This window comes from Triticum urartu, chromosome 6 (genome assembly GCF_003073215.2).
Source record: "Triticum urartu cultivar G1812 chromosome 6, Tu2.1, whole genome shotgun sequence".
NCBI classification, from domain to species: Eukaryota; Viridiplantae; Streptophyta; class Magnoliopsida; order Poales; family Poaceae; genus Triticum; species Triticum urartu.
The window spans coordinates 91,463,540-91,484,410 of NC_053027.1; positions in this window are offsets into that span (position 1 = coordinate 91,463,540).

Genomic DNA, 20,871 nt, shown 5'->3' on the forward strand with positions numbered 1-20,871 from the left:
TATTCTCTAATAAATAGAAAACCCGAGTCTTTTTACATACATTTAACTACTCCGTTTTTTGGAATTGAACTTCTTGATTTTAATCTTTAGTATTGGGGAAAAAATGCCCAAAATGACATTGTTTTTTTTTGTTTTTTGAGCTTATAAATCCTGGGATTTAATATACTTTGAACTTCTCGGTTATTTTAATTTGAACTTCACATATTTTATTTTTTGAGTAAAGAATGGTGTATGATTTTAAAATAAACATCGAATTTGTCTTTTTTCTTTTTTTGAACTTCATGGTTTAATCTTTAGTATCGGGGGAAATCCCAGTTTTCAAAAAATGGGGATAATCTTTTTAAACTTTTTAGTTGTTCCCTTATTTTAATTCAAACTAATTAGTTTGATTCTTTTGTAACGAGAATGTGAGATTTTTACAAACTTTGAAGTTCTCAGTTATTTTAATTTAAACTTCATAGTTTTATTCTTTAGTAACGAGGAAAATCAAGTTTTTTGAACTTCCTTGTTTTAAAATTTTGAACTTCTTGTTTTTATTTTTAATAAGGTGAAAAATCTGAATTTTTTATAGACATCGAAGTTCACCATTTTTTAAACTTGAACTCCTTAGTCTATTGGTTAGTAACGGGGAAAAAGTTTTTTTATATAGACAATGAAACCGCACCGTTATTTTAATTTGAACTTCTAATTTTTATATAATGGGGGAAATATGTTTTTACAAAATCTTTTGAAATGCTCCTCTTTTTTAATTTGGACTTCTCTGATTTTTTTACAAAAGGGGAAAATCCGTTGTAACGATTTTGAAGTACCTTTTTTCATTTGAACTTCTTGCTCAAATTTTGACCTTCCAAATTTGTCTTTTAGATATTAAAAACTTCATTTTTTTAACATCGACCTACTTGTGTTTAGCACAGGCACAAGTTTTATTTCTCTTAGTAATAGAAAATTCCTAGTTTGGGAATAAAAATCCTAGTTTTTTATTAAATATCGAGCCGTTTCGGTTTTTAGATTTGATACTTCTAGGGATTTTTGAGCGGAGAATATCCATTTTTAATAAATTTGTGTTGAGATGCTTTTTTTAGTTAGACCTTCCTCGGATTGTAATGAACGTTGCACTTCTTCTGTTTTCTTTAATTTGAACCTCTAGGTTTTTTTAGAAACAACAAAAATCCAGTTTTTTTATAAATTTTGTAACTCCTATGGTTTTTTAATTCAAATTTCTTGGTTTTTTATTTATTAATGGTGAGCAATCCTAGTGATGTAATAAACATCTAACTGTCTTCTTATTTAAATTTGAACTTCTAGGTTTTTTTAGAAACGAGGAAAGTCTATTATCTTTTTTGAACGATAATCTATACATACAAAAATCCCAAAAAGATAAGTTGCGACAAATGAAAACCAACACATAAATTTTGTCGCGTAGACAAAATACATTCTCACATGAACATATAATCGATTCATGGTTCCCATATTTTCAGTGCCATTTCTTTCTTGTACACTTCCAGAACTTTTTGTTGGTGGAATACAATAATTAGCGCCATAATATATCCCCTTGAACTGCTGTCGTATATATATATATGAACTTCATCCATGTTTCATGTTTTTGTGCTCTCTGTTCTTCGTCACACAACACCAAAAATGCTTTTCACTAAATGTAGGATTCAGTAAAAACCTAGCGTTGTTTCCTGAACATACTTCACTAAAAAATTCAATATATGAAGTTACAAACATCCTTTTTTGTTTGCTAAAATCCGTAGTTGGCAGTCAGGTAGGTCAAACAACACTTTCTGTCATTGAAGAAGGTCGAGGCGACCTCCCGAGAAGTTCAACTAAAACAAAGATTGGAATGGCAGACCATGGCCATGGGAATTTGTTTTGGATGAGGCGGCAGGCTAGGGCGAGCTCGGTGGCCGGGAACACAGTGGCCAATGCATCAGGGGTATATGGGCTTTAAGGCCATCCAACTTTTTTGGTCAATGCATCAGGGATGCCCTGCGCGTGCATCTCCTCAATACTGTACTGCTACCAGTTGTCTCCCGAAGATGCACACACATATATGGTGGCCCTCTTTATCTTGTACTACTACGAAAATTGAGATTGCTGCTGCTACTACAATGGAACTATATCACCACTGATGTGTTATTTTTGAGTTGGCATGGAGGCTTGCCATCAACCCAATCATCGAATGCATATGGTAATTAAGGGCGATTGACATGCAGAGCAGTACAAGAGCATTTGATACTACATACTGTGATTTAGAGAATGCTATGACTATTGATGGTTGGATCAGTACTGTCTCCGAGTGAATAATAATATTAGTAACCAGTTTAGTCTGCAGCATCACCGTGGATGCAGGCATCCCACTTGCATCTCAACAAACACCACACAACAACCAAAGCATGGAACACGCACGTGTGGCCGAAGACATGGGGTGTGCTCCCGTCCCCGCTAAGTTCGCCAGCCGCTATTCGGTCCCAAGCTCTCCCCCACTCCATCTCCATCCATGCAGTGAGTGCACGCGATGACATTAGCCGGCACCATCGCGAGGTGGCAAACAGTGGCCATGGCTGCCGTTGAGTAGTAGGAGAGGCCGTTGTGCGGTCCGACCACGGGAGTGACTTGGCGGCGGAGTTCCAGCACGGGAGGCTGGGGGCAGTGGGCCGGCGGTTGGAGGTGCTCTGTGTGGCAGGGCTCCGACAGCTGCGGGAGGGAAGAAGATTGTGGTGGCAGTTCGAGGAAAGTCGTGGCGGCAAGTGGAGCAAGTTCGCGCATCGGCAGGTTTCCGGCAACGGGAGGTGGGTTGGTGGCGATTGCGGTGGCGCGATCCACATTGTGGGATGGTGGAGGCGGCCCGATTCTGGGCGAGGAACGATGGTGGTGGAGCGATCCGCGGCGAGGGACAGTGGCGGCGCCGGCTGGGCGTGGTGGCGCGTTCCGTGCGTCGATGGCGGTGCCAGTTTGGAGCGGTGGCGCGTTCCGGGCGACGACGGAGACGCCGGTTGGAGGCCGTCATGGGGATCGGTTAGGGAGTTCGGGATCTGGGAGGATATAGGTGGGCTTTTTTCCTATTCGGTACCAGCTCGCGAGTTCGGGAGGAACCCTCTCGGGCACTTATAAGGGATGTTGTGATCCAAATAACTATGGATTAGAATAGTGCTGTTCTATATATATAGGGTCGTTAAAGTGAGCCAAAGCGCATTGTAGTTTATCCTACGCTCCGGCCCATCGAGTGCACCCAGTTGCCCGCTTAGTTACTGTTGGGGATCGTAGCAGAAATTTAAAATTTTCTACGCATCACCAAGATAAATCTATGGAGTAATCTAGCAACGAGAGAGAGGGAGTGCATCTTCATACCCTTGAAGATCGCTAAGCGGAAGCGTTCAAGTGAACGGGGTTGATGGAGTCGTACTCGTCGTGATCCAAATCACCGATGATCCTAGCGCCGAACGGACGGCACCTCCGCGTTCAACACACGTACGGTTGGGAGAAACGTCTCCTCCTTCTTGATCCAGCAAGGGAAGGAGAGGTTGATGGAGATCCAGCAGCACGACGGCGTGGTGGTGGAAGCAGCGGGATCCCGGCAAGGCTTCGCCAAGCACAAGCGGGGAGGAAGAGGTGTCACGGGAGGGAGGGAGGCGCCAGGGCTTCAGGTGCGGCTGCCCTCCCTCCCCTCCACTATATATAGGGGCCTATGGGGGGCGCCGGCCCCTTGTAGATCCCATCAAGGGAGGGGGGCGGCAGCCCTAGGGGTGGCTTGGCCTCCAAGCCAAGTGGAGGCGCCCCACCCCTTAGGGTTTCCAACCCTAGGCGCATGGGAGGCCCAAGGGGGGCGCACCAGCCCACCAGGGGCTGGTTCCCACGTCCCTTCAGCCCATGGGGCCCTCCGGGATAGGTGGCCCCACCTGGTGGACCCCCGGGACCCTTCCGGTGGTCCCGGTACAATACCGATGACCCTCGAAACTTTCCCGGTGACCGAAACTGGACTTCATATATACAAATCTTTACCTCCGGACCATTCCGGAACTCCTCGTGACGTCCGGGATCTCATCCGGGACTCCGAACAACTTTTGGTTTACCGCATACTAATATCTCTCCAACCCTAGCATCACCGAACCTTAAGTGTGTAGACCCTACGGGTTCGGGAACCATGCATACATGATCGAGACAACTCTCCGGCCAATAACCAATAGCGGGATCTGGATACCCATGTTGGATCCCACATGTTCCACGATGATCTCATCGGATGAACCACGATGTCGAGGATTCAATCAATCCCGTATTCAATTCCCTTTGTCTATCGGTACGATACTTGCCCGAGATTCGATCATCGGTATCCCGATACCTCATTCAATCTCGTTACCGGCAAGTCTCTTTACTCGTTCTATAACACATCATCCCGTGATCAACTCCTTGGTCACATTGTGCACATTATGATGATGTCCTACCGAGTGGGCCCAGAGATACCTCTCCGTTACACGGAGTGACAAATCCCAGTCTAGATTCGTGCCAACCCAACAGACACTTTTGGAGATACCCACAGTGCACCTTTATAGCCACCCAGTTACGTTGTGACGTTTGGTACACCCAAAGCATTCCTAAGGTATCCGGGAGCTGCACAATCTCATGGTCTAAGGAAATGATACTTGACATTAGAAAAGCTTTAGCATACGAACTACATGATCTTGTGCTAGGCTTAGGATTGGGTCTTGTCCATCACATCATTTTCCTAATGATGTGATCCCGTTATCAACGACATCCAATGTCCATGGTCAGGAAACCGTAACCATCTATTGATCAACGAGCTAGTCAACTAGAGGCTTACTAGGGACATAGCGTTGTCTATGTATCCAGACATGTAGAGTTTCCTATCAATACAATTCTAGCATGGATAATAAACGATTATCATGAACAAGGAAATATAATAATAACTAATTTATTATTGCCTCTAGGGCATATTTCCAACAGTCTCCCACTTGCACTAAAGTCAATAATCCATTCACATCGCTATGTGATTAACACTCAAGGTCACATCCCCATGTGACTAACACCCAAAGAGTTTACTAGAGTCAATAATCTAGTTCACATTACCATGTGATTAACACTCAATGAGTTCTGGGTTTGATCATGTTATGCTTGTGAGAGATGTTATAGTCAACGGGTCTGAACCTTTCAGATCCGTGTGTGCTTTACAAATCTCTATGTAATCTTGTAGATGCATCTACCACACTCTATTTGGAGCTATTCCAAATAACTGTTCTACTATACGAATCCGCTTTACTACTCAGAATTATCCAGATTAGTGTCAAAGATTGCATCGGCATAACCCTTTATGACGAACTCTTTTACCACCTCCATAATCGAGAAAATTCCTTAGTCTACTAGTTACTAAGGATAACCTTGACCGTTGTCCTGTGATCCATTCCTGGATCACTCTTGTACCCCTTGACTGACTCATGGCAAGGCACATTTCAGGTGCGGTACACAACATAGCATACTATAGAGCCTGTGTCTAAAGCATAGGGGACGACCTTCGTCCTTTCTCTCTCTTCTGCCGTGGTTAGGTCTTGAGTCTTACTCAATATTCACACCTTGTAACATAGCTAAGAACTCCTTCTTTGCTGATCTATTTTGAACTCCTTCAAAATCTTGTCACGGTATGTATTCATTCGAAAGTACTATTAAGCGTTTTTGATCTATCCTTATAGATCTTGATGCTCAATGTTCAAGTAGCTTAATCCAGATTTTCCATTGAAAAACACTTTTCAAATAACCCTGCATGCTTTCTAGAAATTCTACATCATTTCTGATCAACAATATGTTAACAACATATACTCATCAAAAATTCTATAGTGCTCCCACTCACTTCTTTGGAAATACAAGTTTCTCATAAACTTTGTATAAACCCAAAATCTTTGATCATCTCATCAAAGCGTATATTCCAATTCCGAGATGCTTACTCCAGTCCTTAGAAGGATTGCCGGAGCTTTGCATACTTGTTAGCAACTTTCAGGATTGACAAAACCTTCTGGTTGTATCACATACAACCTTTCCTCAGGAAAAACGTCGAGGAAACAATTTTTTTACATCCTATATGCAAGATTTCATAAATAATGCAGTAACTGCTAACATAATTCCAATAGACTCTTAGCATCGCTACGAGTGAGAAAGTCTCATCGTAGTCAACTCCTTGAACTTGTGGGAAAACATCTTAACGACAAGTCGAGCTTTCTTAATGGTGACACTTACCATCATTGTTCGTCTTCCTTTTAAAATCCATCTGCACCCAACAGCCTCACAACCATCAAGTGGTTCTTTCAAAGTCTATACTTTATTTTATACATGGATCCTCTCTCAGATTTTATGGCCTCGAGCCATTCTTCGGAATCTGGGCCCACCATCACTTCTCCATAGCTCGTAGGTTCATTGTTGTCTAGCAACATGACTTCCAAGACAGGATTACGTACCACTCTGAAGTAGTATGCATCCTTGTCGACCTATGAGGTTTGGTAGTGACTTGATCCGAAGTTTCATGATCACTATCATAAGCTTCCACTTCAATTGGTGTAGGTGCCACAGGAACAACTTCCTTTTCCCTGCTACACACTTGTTGAAGTGACGGTTCAATAACCTCATCAAGTCTCCACCATCCTCCCACTCAATTCTTTCGAGAGAAACTTTTCCTCGAGAAAGGACCCGTTTCTAGAAACAATCACTTTTGCTTCCGGATCTGAAATAGGAGGTATACCCAACTATTTTTGGGTATGAAGATGCATTTATCCTCTTTGAGTTCGAGCTTATCAGCCTGAAACTTTTTCACATAAGCATCGCAGCCCCAAACTTTTAAGAAACGACATCTTAGGTTTCTCTAAACCATAGTTCATACGACGTCGTCTCAACGGAATTGTGTGGTGCCCTATTTAAAGTGAGTGCGGTTGTCTCTAATGCCTAACCCATAAATGATAGTGGTAATTCGATAAGAGACATCATGGTATGCACCATATCCAATAGGGTGCAGTTGTGATGTTCGGACACACCATCACACTATGGTGGTCCAGGCGGTATTAGTTGTGAAACAATTTCCACAATGTCTTAATTGTGTGCCAAACTCGTAACTCAGATATTCATCTCTATGATCATATCATAGACATTTTATCATCTTGTCACGACGATCTTCAACTTCACTCTGAAATTACTTAAACCTTTCAATAATTCAGACTTGTGTTTCATCAAGTAAATATACTCAGCATCTACTCAAGTCATATGTGAAGTAAGAACATAACGATATCCACTGCGTGCCTCAGCACTCATTGGACTGCACACATCAAAATGTATTACTTCCAACAAGTTGCTTTCTTGTTCCATCTTACTGAAAACGAGGCCTTTCAGTCATCTTGCCCATGTGGTATGATTTGCATGTCTCAAGTGATTCAAAATCAAGTGAGTCCAAACGATCCATCTGCATGGAGTTTCTTCATGCATATCTACCAATAGACATGGTTCGCATGTCTCAATCTTTTCAAAAACGAGTGAGTCCAAAGATCCATCAACATGGAGCTTCTTCATGTGTTTTATACCAACATGACTCAAATGGCAGTGCCACAAGTACGTGGTACTATCATTACTATCTTATATCTTTTGGCATGAACATGTGTATCACTACGATCGAGATTCAATAAACCATTCATTTTAGGTCCAAGACCATTGAAGGTATTATTCAAATAAATAGAGTAACCATTATTCTCCTTAAATGAATAACCGTGTGGCGATAAACATAATCCAATCATGTCTATGCTCAACGCAAACACCAAATAACCATTATTTCGGTTTAACACCAATCCCGATGGTAGAGGGAGCGTGCGATGTTTGATCACATCAACCTTGGAAACACTTCCAACACATATCGTCATCTCACCTTTAGCTAGTCTCCGCAACCTTTTATTTCGAGTTACTAACGCTTAGCAACCGAACCGGTATTTATTACCCTGGTGCTACTAGGAGTACTAGTAAAGTACATAATAATATGACATATATCCAAAATACTTCTGTCGACCTTGCCAGCCTTCTCATCTACCAAGTATCTAGGGTAGTTTTGCTTCAGTGACCGTTCCCCTCATTATAGAAGCACTTAGTCTCGGGTTTGGTTCAACCTTGGGTTTCTTCACTAGAGCAGCAACTGATTTGCCGTCTCATGAAGTATCCCTTCTTTCCCTTGCCCTTCTTGAAACTAGTGGTTTAACCATCAACAAATGATGCTCCTACTTGATTTCTACTTTCGCAGTCTCAAACATCGCGAGTTGCTCAAGGATCATAATGTCTATCCCTAATATGTTATTGTTCTTCACGAAGCTCCAATAGCTTGGTGGCAGTGACTATGGAGAACCATCACTATCTCATCTGGAAGATTAACTCCCACTCAATTCAAGCGATTGCAGTACTCAGACAATCTGAGCACATGCTCAACGATTGAGTTTTTTTCTCCCTTAGTTTGCAGGCTTAAGAAACTTGTCAGAGGTCTCATACCTCTTGACGTGGGCACTAGTCTGAAATTCCAATTTCAGTCTTTGGAACATCTCATATGTTCTGCGATGTTTCAAAAACGTCTTTGGTGCCACAATTCTAAACCGTTAGTATTACGTACTAAACTATCATGTAGTCATCAAAACGTGTATGTTAGATGTTTCCCAACATCTACAGACGATGCTCGAGGTTCAACACACTGAGCGGTGCATTAAGGACATAACCCTTCTGTGCAGCAATGAGGACAATCCTCAGTTCACAGACCCAGTCCGCATAATTGCTACTGTCAACTCTTAACTAAATTTTCTCTAGGAACATATCTAAAACAGTAGAACCAAAGCATGAGCTACAACATAATTTGCAAAGACCTTTTGACTATGTTCATGATAATTAAGTTCATCTAATCAATTTATTCAATGAACTCTCACTTAGATAGACATCCCTCTAGTCATCTAACTGATACATGATCCGAGTCAACTAGGCCGTGTCCAATCATCACGTGAGACGAACTAGTCATCATCGTTGAACATCTTCATGTTGATCGTATCCACTATACGACTCATGTTCGACCTTTCGGTCTTCCGTGTTCCGAGGCCATGTCTGTACATGCTAGGCTCGTCAAGTTAACCTAAGTGTATTGCGTGTGTAAATCTGGCTTACACCCATTGTATCCGAATGTTAGAACCTATCACACCCGATCATCACGTGGTGCTTCGGAACAACGGACCTTAGCAACGGTGCACAGTTAGGGGGAACACTTTCTTGAAATTATTGCGAGGGATCATCTTATTTATGCTACCGTCGTTCTAAGCAAATAAGACGTAAACATGACAAACATCACATGCAAATCATAAAGTGACATGATATGGCCAATATCATCTTGCGCCTTTGATCTCCATCTTCGAGGCGCGGCATGAACACCATCGTCACCGGCATGACACCATGATCTCCATAATCATGATCTCCATCATCGTGTCTTCATGAAGTTGCCTCGCCAACTATTACTTCTACTACTATGGCTTACGGTTAGCAATAAAGTAAAGTAATTACATGGCGTTTTCATTGACACACATGTCATAAATAAATTAATACAACTCCTATGGCTCCTGCCGGTTGTCATACTCATCGACATGCAAGTCGTGATTCCTATTACAAGAACATGATCAATCTCATACATCACATATATCATTCATCACATCCTTTTGGCCATATCACATCACATAGCATACCCTACAAAAACAATTTAGACGTCCTCTAATTGTTGTTGCATGTTTTATGTGGCTGCTATGGGTTTCTAGCAAGAACGTTTCTTACCTACGCAAAACCACAACGGTGATATGCCAATTGCTATTTACCCTTCATAAGGACCCTTTTCATCGAATCCGATCCGACTAAAGTGGGAGAGACAGACACCCGCTAGCCACCTTATGCAGCTAGTGCATGTCAGTCGGTGGAACCTGTCTCACGTAAGAGTACGTGCAAGGTCGGTCCAGGCTGCTTCATCCCACGATGCCGCCGAATCAAGATAAGACTAGTAACAGCAAGTAAATTGACAAAATCGACGCCCACAACAACTTGTGTTCTACTCGTGCATAGAAGCCACGCATAGACCTAGCTCTGATACCACTGTTGGGGATCGTAGCAGAAATTTAAAATTTTCTACGCATCACCAAGATCAATCTATGGAGTAATCTAGCAACGAGACAGAGGGAGTGCATCTTCATACCCTTGAAGATCGCTAAGCGGAAGCGTTCAAGTGAACGGGGTTGATGGAGTCGTACTCGTCGTGAACCAAATCACCGATGATCCTAGCGCCGACCGGACGGCACCTCCGCGTTCAACACACATATGGTTGGGAGAGACGTCTCCTCCTTCTTGATCCAGCAAGGGAAGGAGAGGTTGATGGAGATCCAGCAGCACGACGGCGTGGTGGTGGAAGCAGCGGGATCCCGGCAGGGCTTCGCCAAGCACAAGCGGGGAGGAAGAGGTGTCACGGGAGGGAGGGAGGTGCCAGGGCTTCAGGTGCAGCTGCCCTCCCTCCCCTCCACTATATATAGGGGCCTAAGGGGGGTGCCGGCCCCTTGTAGATCCCATCTAGGGAGGGGGGCGGCAGCCCTAGGGGTGGCTTGGCCTCCAAGCCAAGTGGAGGCGCCCCCACCCCTTAGGGTTTCCAACCCTAGGCGCATGGGAGGCCCAAGGGGGGAGCACCAGCCCACCAGGGGCTGGTTTCCACGTCCCTTCAGCCCATGGGGCCCTCCGGGATAGGTGGCCCCACCCGGTGGACCTCCGGGACCCTTCCGGTGGTCCCGGTACAATACCGATGACCCCCGAAACTTTCCCGGTGGCCGAAACTGGACTTCCTATATACAAATCTTTACCTCGGACCATTCCGGAACTCCTCGTGACGTCCGGATCTCATCCGGGACTCCGAAAAACTTTCGGTTTACCGCATACTAATATCTCTACAACCCTAGCATCACCGAACCTTAAGTGTGTAGACCCTACGGGTTCGGGAACCATGCAGACATGACCGAGACAACTCTACGGCCAATAACCAACAGCAGGATCTGGATACCCATGTTGGCTCCCACATGTTCCACGATGATCTTATCGGATGAACCACGATGTCGAGGATTCAATCAATCTCGTATTCAATTCCCTTTGTCTATCGGTACGATACTTGCCCGAGATTCGATCGTCGGTATCCCGATACCTCATTCAATCTTGTTACCGGCAAGTCTCTTTACTCGTTCTGTAACACATCATCCCGTGATCAACTCCTTGGTCACATTGTGCAGATTATGATGATGTCCTACCGAGTGGGCCCAGAGACACCTCTCCGTTACACGGAGTGACAAATCCCAGTCTCGATTCGTGCCAACCCAACAGACACTTTCGGAGATACCCGCAGTGCACCTTTATAGCCACCCAGTTACGTTGTGACGTTTGGTACACCCAAAGCATTCCTACGGTATCCGGGAGCTACACAATCTCATGGTCTAAGGAAATGATACTTGACATTAGAAAAGCTTTAGCATACGAACTACACGATCTTGTGCTAGGCTTAGGATTGGGTCTTGTCCATCACATCATTCTCCTAATGATGTGATCCCGTTATCAACGACATCCAATCTCCATGGTCAGGAAACCATAACCATCTATTGATCAACGAGCTAGTCAACTAGAGGCTTACTAGGGACATGGTGTTGTCTATGTATCCACACATGTATCTGAGTTTCCTATCAATACAATTCTAGCATGGATAATAAACGATTATAATGAACAAGGAAATATAATAATAACTAATTTATTATTGCCTCTAGGGCATATTTCCAACAGTTACGCTATTCTCTAGTTAACCCCACCACGTCATGCAGATGGTAAATCTTTTAATTTGGTTACTTTATTTACCATGTTTTTTACTGGGGTGCGACACGAGAATGCAGGGTAGAGGAGGTTGCATGCTTATGGTAAATCTTTAGTTCCATTACGATGTTTAGTAGTTTTTTTACTACCGTAGGAAACTAAAATACTACACGGGACGGTGCATGGAGATGGTAATGCAGTTACTATATTTGCCATGTTTTTACCACTATGAGGTTTGAGAATGCAAAGCAGGGAACACTACATGTTGATAGTAACCTTTTTAGTTCTGTTACTATATCTACCAAGTTCTTTTACTAGCATGAGTAATGAGAATGTGGGAAGGAGACGTTGCCTCCTGATGGTAACTCATTTAATTTTGTTACTTTATTTAACATGTCTTTTTACTAGCATGTAGTATAAGAAACCAATAGCCTTTTACCATGGTTATTAATATGAGTCATGGAGTGAATATATCAAATCAGTAAAGCATTTTCTTCCATTACCATTTACTCTGTCCTTTTTCCATTTTACAAATGAAAATACGAGCCTTTAGAGTTCCCACATGTTAATTTGGTACTAGATATTAGCATGGTTTTACTAGGAAATTTATTGATTAGTAAAGCATTTTCTTTCATTACCATCTGCTTCATCCTTTTTACTACCAACTTTGTGATCAATGTACATGTAATAATTCGTTATTAGATATTAGCATGGTTTTACTAGGTTTAAGAGCAAACAGACCGAACCACCTTTACCTTTTTGCTTGGTAAAGTATTTCCTTCCATTACTACCTATTCTATCTATTTACTGCCAGTAATTAGTGACTTTAGAAGCAGGGTGTACATGGACCAACGCATAGGGTGTACATGGACCAACGCATATGATGGTAAGCGAATTAATCCTGTTACTATTTGTTCAAGCAGTTTTATCCTCAACTTACTAATTAGCGAGGCCTACGTGGACTAGCACATACTATGGTAACCAAATTAATTCTGTTACTATTTCTTCACCCAGTTTTACCCTCAACTAACTAATTAGCGGGGAGAACTGGAGCGACCCGCCCACCTAATTAGGCCAGCGCATACGATTACCTATTATGCATGCTCGCTTACTTTAGTGATGTCATGGTTCTAAAACTGACAGTAGAATGGGGGTAGGTATGAGGAGGCAAGATCCCAGCTATGGTGAAGTTGTACACACAAGATTTACGAGTTCAGACCCTTCTTGGTGGAAGTAAAAGCCCTACGTCTCGATGCCCAGAGGCGGTCGACTGGATTATATGAGTGTGGTATTACAGGGATGCGAACCCTTGTCCCTGAGGAGGGGGGTGGCTTATATAGAGTTCGGCAGACCCCTCCATCCCTCAGTTACACAGGGTTTAAGGTGCATAAAGACAGGGCATTTCTGGTAACGCCAGCAATAAAGTGACATAAATGACCATTAAGTCTATAGGGTAAACGTTCGACCATTGCTATACAGAGTGGCTTTAGGTCTTCTAATCGTCGAGTGATCATTGTCATGGTCGAGTGACACTGAGTCTTTCGAGTGGAACATTTCTGGTCGAGTGGATGATGGTATCCCTTTAATACTTCTAGATTTAGGGTGATGTCCTAGTGGAGGGTGTCTAGGTCAGGCCTATGACCCTACCCTAGGTACATAGCTTCATCATTAGCCCCCGAATGGTTCAGGGTTTGAGTGGAGAAGGAGTTGAAAATACCTCCGACTCAATTCTTGCGCTTCGGAAGCATCTTACTGAGATCAAATGACCAATCACGATGACTTCAACTTCTTTTTCAGTCGCCTTGATCCATTCTTAGTTTGTCGAGTGAACTTTTATTGAAAAGCTTCGAGTGTTGATATGGAAAAAATCTTCTGTCTGACAGGTTTCTCTGCTGCTTGCGGACCCTATGGGATTCGAATTTCGGGAAGCGCATGGGGAGGAGGAGGCCACAATAATCGGAGAAGATTAGGCAGGGGCGCCTCGATTCCTGCACCACCTTTTTCGCCACGTACTGCGCACGCGACTGTTGTGGGATTTGATGGGATTACTTGGAACCACAAGTCAGCCACTCGGGAAAAGACCTCATATAAGGCGACGTGGCTGGGGATTTCTACATAGTGCACCCCATTCTCTCCCTTCCTCCTCTGTTTCTCCACCGCATCCACCTCTGCTCTCGGCGCTGCCGGTCCTCTCGAGCTCCATTCGCTGCAATGGGTAAGGAGAAGACGACGGCCTTGGAGCGCACGAAGAAGGCAAGGGGGAATCAGACCAGCCGGGGCGGATCCTCGTCGAGATCCGGCCTGCCGCGCGGCTGGATCCAGGGAGATTGGATTCGGTCGACGATCCGACAAGACGACATCGATGATCTGGTCGAGGGAGGACTGATTCCCCACAAGTCAGTGCGGCTCCCGGAGGACGAGACCGAGCCGCAGCCGCAGGAGGGTGAGTGTGTGCTCCTCGCCACCCACGTCGACCGTGGTTTTTCTTTGCCTCCCCACCCTTTCTTCCGAGGATTTCTTGAACTTCTTTGGGGCATAACTTCATCATTTCCCCCCAATACTATTGTGTACCTCGCAGCATTCGTGTCCATGTGTGAGAATTTCCTGGGTTGTCAACCACACTGGGGCCTCTTCATACACATTTTCACCTGTTGTTCTCAGTCGGTCAAAAAGGCCAATCCGAGTGATGAGAGGACACATGTGATCCAAATGTGTGGGGGTATTGGGATCCAAATGAGAGGTAAAAGTACTTTCCCAGCCATGATTCTTCCCGAGTCAGTCAGAGGGTGGCAGTCGACCTGGTTTTACTACAAAGACCAGCCGACTCCAGGCCAGTCGACTGGACTTCCCCCGTTTTCCATGGCTCGAGTCGAGAAGCCCTCTGCCTTGAAAGTGACACTGGAGGAGAAAGCAGAGGTGACGATGTTGGTCGAGCGAGTGGTCCAGCTTGTTCATGATGGCGGGACTGGCATGGATCTGCTGGAGGTCTTCCTCAGACGACGCATTCAGCCACTTCAAGCTTGCGACCATCCAATGTAGATGTATTCGGGCCTCGAAGATACCACTCAGATCCACCCAGAAGAAGTCGACGAGGATACGGTGGAGCAGTGGTTGAGAGGCATCACTGGCAACAAAGATAACCCCAGGGTGTCCAGGAGAATCCCTCCACTCGACAACTCATATGAACCAGACAAGGTCCAATTCTATCTTCCGAGTGTTTTTTGATATATCATGTAATTGCTTTTTTCCAATCGACTGACATTTGTTCCACTTGTTGTCTTTGAGGCCCTTATTGAGATGTACTCGATGCCCAACGGAGAGCAGGAGCAGGACCCAGAAGGGGGGGGGGCGAGCGGAGGTGAAAGCATGGATTGGCAATCTGATGGAGGGGAAGAGGAGGAGGAAAGCGAGGACTCAAGAAGTGGTGAGGAATTCGAGCCACCGCCTTGCACTAAAAAGTGTTCCAAGCATAAGCACGACCCGGCGAGTGTCCGTGGAGAAGTAGCTAGGTCGACTGGACAAACTTCCAAGCGCACTCGGACCTCTTCCCCTGTGTTGACTGAGAAGGCCCCGAAGCAGCAAAAGATTACAGAACCAAAGCCTCGGAAGGCCCTGCCCAAGATCAAGATTGACGTCCCTGTCGCTTCTGTGTAAGTGTCTTGTCTCCACTTTTCGATCGAGGATTTATGTTGTCGACTCTCTTTCTCATTTGTCCGAGTGAATCTTGAAACTTGCAGCGCTGCCACTTCTGGGACTTCTGCTTACAGGGATGGTGATGAAGATGTAGAAGACACGGTTACTTCTAACCCGGGTATGATTTTTGCACACTTGCCTTTGCTTTCTCAGCCATTTTGTTGACCGACTGAATTCTGACAACTAATTCTTTTTGCAGCTCCTCCCCATGTCATTGATCTTCCGGATGACGACGAGGACATGCCACTGAGGCCTAGGAGGAGTAAGAAGGCATCAACTGGCAAGACGTCCCAATCGGTGCCGGTGGCAGAGCCAGTGACTGAACAGCCTGAAGATGTGACTCGGGCTTCCGTTACTTTCGCTGTTCCAGTATCAAGCGAACGCCCCACATCGTCGACTGCACCAGTGTTTTCTTCAACTATCTAGCCTCATGCCTCGGAACTTCAACCTGCCGCGACTGCACCGTCAACCCCATTCTTCACTACTCATCACCTTCTAGAAAGCCAGGCAGACGCCGCCGCAAAAGCCATTCGCCAAGCTGGCATAATGATGGAGCGAGTGAAGGTGGTGCATGAAAACAGTCAGGCTACTTATGACGCCAGTGCAGCCCTTAGAGCCAATGTCCAGGTAAGTTGGCTTCCGACTGAACTCTTATCTTGTTGCTTGTTCTGTTAGGATATGCTACCTGAAAACTTTTCTTCGAGCATCCTCCTGTTACTCTGCACTTCGCATCTGCACACCCACTGGGTGTTTGAATGTAGCTTTCTCAGTTGGTTTAGGAATCAAAATGTCTTTATTGTTTCACTCTTCCACTCGGTCCTGGCGGATTATGTCGAGTGGAATCCAAACCAGTGGGGGCACGCTAAGTGCACCCACTGGGTGTACTTCCCGAGACCGCAGTCGACTGCTGGCAGTCGGTTAGGGTCTGAGTATGTATTTCCTTTCTCTTTTTTTTTGTCCACTCAGTCTGGGCAGGCCATGTCGAGTGGAAACCAGTGGGGCATGATAAGTGCACCCACTGGGTGTAGTCTCCGAGACTACTGTAGAATGTTTGATTCTGCGGTAGTCTTAGAGTTCTATTCACTCGGAAGTGAATGATCTTTGATCTTATCCATTGATGTACCTTTGCTGACTATAGAAATCCTGTGAGCTTATCTCAAGTTTGCTGAATTCGAAGAAAATCAGAGGCAACTCAACCTTGATTTGTATTTGGCCAATCAAAACTTGAAAAAGGCTCAAGACGAAGTAGTTGGTACAGAAGGTAACGACCTGTCGACTGTTTATCTTGACTATCCCTCAAGTTATCTGTTCGTTCCTCTCCTTGACTCGAATGTACATTCTTCAGAGAAAATGAGGCAAGCTTTGGCGCAAAAGGATCTTGACCTTGCAGCTGCGCGGAAGGAGGCTAAGGAGAAGACTGCACTTGCCGACAAGAAGCTGGCTTCAGTCGGAGCACTGGAGGAAGACAATGCCAAACTGAAGGCATCCCTCACTGAGGCCAACAAAGAAGCGACCCGTCTGAAGAAGGGCAAAGTTGCTTTGAACGAGAAGATTGAAGGCATTTCTCGTAAGAGAAATGACCTGGAGGCTTATCTGGGGCACTTGCCAAAAAGTTGCTTCTTATGCTTGAAGGTATTTCCCTTTGCTCGACTGTTTAATTGTCGTCGATTCATCAGGCATTCGTCGACTCATTATTTCTTTGAGTTTGTAGAATTCTGTCAAAACTTTGAATACGAGACTGGGCGGGTCGAGACAGGTCTGGACCCCGTCCTTTCTCCCATCGGTGATGATGCTGCTATGAACATGCTTCGACTGGAATCCCGTGTTGCCAGTGTTACGAGCTACCTTGCTCGCCTGAAGGTGGTGGTGTCGCGCATCGATACAGCACTCTGGCCAAGGGCGACGCTTCAAAATGACCTCGAGTCTCTGATGACTCGACTCAATGATGTCCCTAGTCGAGTGCAAGAATGGAAGAAGTCTTCTGCTCGATGCGGTGCTGACGTGGCTCTGTCGTTGGTTCGTGTCCATTTCAAGGAAGCCCGAGAAGAGAATCTTGCAGCGATCAAGGTTGCCAATACCAAAAGGCATGACTTCCGATCATTCAAGGAAACCTTCGTTGCTACTGCCACTCAGATTGCTGACGGGATTGATCTGGATGAGTTCGTCGAGCCTGCAAGCCCTCCTCCTGCGGAGTGAACAAACTTTATGCCTCGCCTTAAATTTGCCTCAGAATGCCGAGTGATTTTGTAATCGTTAAACTCCTTCGGGCCTGATGCCAGAGTACTTTAATCCGTGTTCTGGAACCTCAGGATTTTATCTGAACTTTGGTTGCTTTTGAATCTTTTGACTCTTTGCGCAGGACTTGTTTCTTGAAGTTTGAGTTGCTATTGACTTTGTGATGCAGCTCAGTTGAGTGAATCATGAGCAGATTGCGATCGAGATGCACCCCGCCACCCTTACGGATAAGGATGGAGCAGACGTTGTATTTGTGGCGAAGCTCCGAGGGCAGGTCGTGGCCGACATGCACCTCGCCGCCCTTACGGGTAAGGATGGAGCGGACGTTGTATTTGTGGCGAAGCTCCGAGGGCAGATCATGGCCGACCTGCACCTTGCCGTCCTTACGGGTAAGGACGGAGCGAGCCTTAAGACTTAGGCGAGTACTGGACTGCAGCTAAGCCCCCGAGTGGGAGGGTTGTTCACCACTCAGTAGAATTGTTTTAAACTTAGGCGAGTATAGAACTATAGCTAAGCCCCCGAGTGGGAGGGTTGCTCACCACTCGGTAGGATTTTTCTAACTTAGGAGGGTATTGAACTGCAGCTAAGCCGCCGACTGGGAGGGTTGCTCACCACTCAGTAGGATTTTTTAAACTTAGGCGAGTATTGAACTGCAGCTAAGCCTCCGAGTGGGAGGGTTGCTCACCACTCGGTAGGATTTTTTTAAACTTAGGCGAGTACTAGACTGCCGCTAAGCCTCCGAGTGGGAGGGTTGCTTACCACTCGGTAGGATTTTTTGAACTTAGGCAAGTACTGGACTGTAGCTAAGTCCCCGAGTGGGAGGGTTGCTCACCACTCGGTAGGATTTTTTAAAACTTAGGCGAGTATTGAACTGCAGCTAAGCCCCCGAGTGGGAGGGTTGCTGACCACTTGGTAGGATTTTTTAAACTTAGGCGAGTATTGAACTGCAGCTAAGCCCCCGAGTGAGAGACTTGCTCATCACTCGGTAGGATTTTTTTTAAACTTAGGCGAGTACTGGACTGCCGCTAAGCCTCCGAGTGGGAGGGTTTCTCACCACTCGGTAGGATTTTTTGAACTTAGGCGAGTATTGAACTGCAGCTAAGCCCCCGAGTGAGAGACTTGCTCATCACTCGGTAGGATTTTTTTAAACTTAGGCGAAATGGATTCGTAGCTAAGCCCCCCGAGTGAGAGACTTGCTCATCACTCGGTAGGATTTTTTAAACTTAGGCGAAACAGATTCGTAGCTAAGCCCCCGAGTGAGAGGCTTGCTCATCACTCGGTAGGATTTTTTTAAACTTAGGCAAAGCAGGTTCGCAGCTAAGGCACCCACTGGGGAATTTAGAACACTTAAAAAAAGGAACAACAATCATCTGGGAAACTGTGTCTTTGATAATCGAACTAGAATGTATTTCTTATTACTCCACAACGATCTGAATGCTTAAGTATAAAATGGGCGGAGCAGCTCCGCATTCCAAGCGCGTGGCTCGTCTTTATTGTGCTCCACATTATAGAGGCGATAAGCCCCATTGTGAAGTACTTTGGTGATGATGAAGGGGCCTTCCCCAGCAGGAGCGAGCTTGTGTGGTTTCTGCTGATCCACTCGAGGAACCAGGTCTCCCTCTTGAAATGCTCGATCTCTCATGTTTCTGGTGTGGAACCGATGCAGGTCTTGCTGATAGATGGTCGATCGGATCAGCGCAATCTCTCTTTCTTCTTCCAGAAGGTCAACAGCATCCTGACGGGCTTGTTCTTCTTTGGCTTCTGAGAAGAGTTCCACTCGCGGGGCGTTATGAAGTAAGTCACTCGGAAGCACAGCTTCAGCCCCATAGACTAAGAAGAATGGAGTTCGGCCAGTCGACCGATTAGGAGTTGTCCTCAATCCCCAAAGTACTGATGGAAGTTCATCGACCCAAGCACCCGTGACATGCTTGAGGTCACACATCAACCGGGGTTTTAGTCCTTTGAGAATCAATCCATTCGCTCTTTCGGCTTGTCCATTCGACTAGGGATGGGCGACTGGAGCATAGTCGACCCGAGTGCCTTGGGAAGCGCAAAAGGCTCTGAACTCATCAGAATTGAAATTCGACCCATTATCCATGATAATGCTGTGCGGGACACCATATCTGAATGTTAACTCTCTGATGAAGCTGACAACAGTACTTGCTTCGAGGTTTTTAATAGGCTTGGCTTCAATCCATTTGGTGAACTTGTCGACTGCTACGAGCACATGGGTGAAGCCACTTCTGCCAGTCCTCAGAGGTCCAACCATATCTAATCCCCAGACAGCAAAGGGCCAGACGAGTGGAATGGTCTTCAGGGCTGATGCAGGCTTGTGAGACATGTTGGAGTAGTACTGGCAACCTTCACATCTGTCGACTATGTCTTTTGCCATTTCATTCGCTCGTGGCCAATAAAATCCCGCTCGGTATGCTTTGGCCACAATGGTCTGAGAGGAAGCATGGTGACCACAGGTCCCCGAATGGATGTCGTTGAGGATCACTTGACCTTCTTCTGGTGTTATGCACTTCTGAGCAACTCCGGTAGCACTTTCTCTGTAAGCTGTCCACCTACTACTGTGAAAGCTTTGGATTGACGCACAATCTGACGAGCCTCTTCTTCATCCTCTGGAAGCTCCTTCCTGAGAATATACGCGATGTACAGTACTGTCCAATCTGGTATGACAACCAAAACTTCCATGACCAAGTCGACCACGGCTGGGACTTCAACTTCAGTCGGATCAATAGGGCTCTTAGGTTGTGGGGGCTATTTCGTGAAGGGATCCTCTTGGACAGACGGCATGTGGAGATGTTCCAAGAAAACATTACTGGGAATGGGCTCACGCTCCGAGCCTATCTTTGCCAAATCATCAGCTGCTTGATTTTTCAGTCGGGGTATATGATGGAGCTCTAACCCCTCAAACTTCTTCTCTAACTTTCTCACTGCATTGCAATAACCAGTCATAGCCGGGCTTCTAACGTCCCACTCCTTCATTACTTGATTAACCACCAAATCTGAGTCGCCGTAGACCATTAGGCGACGGACGCCGAGTGAAATGGCCAT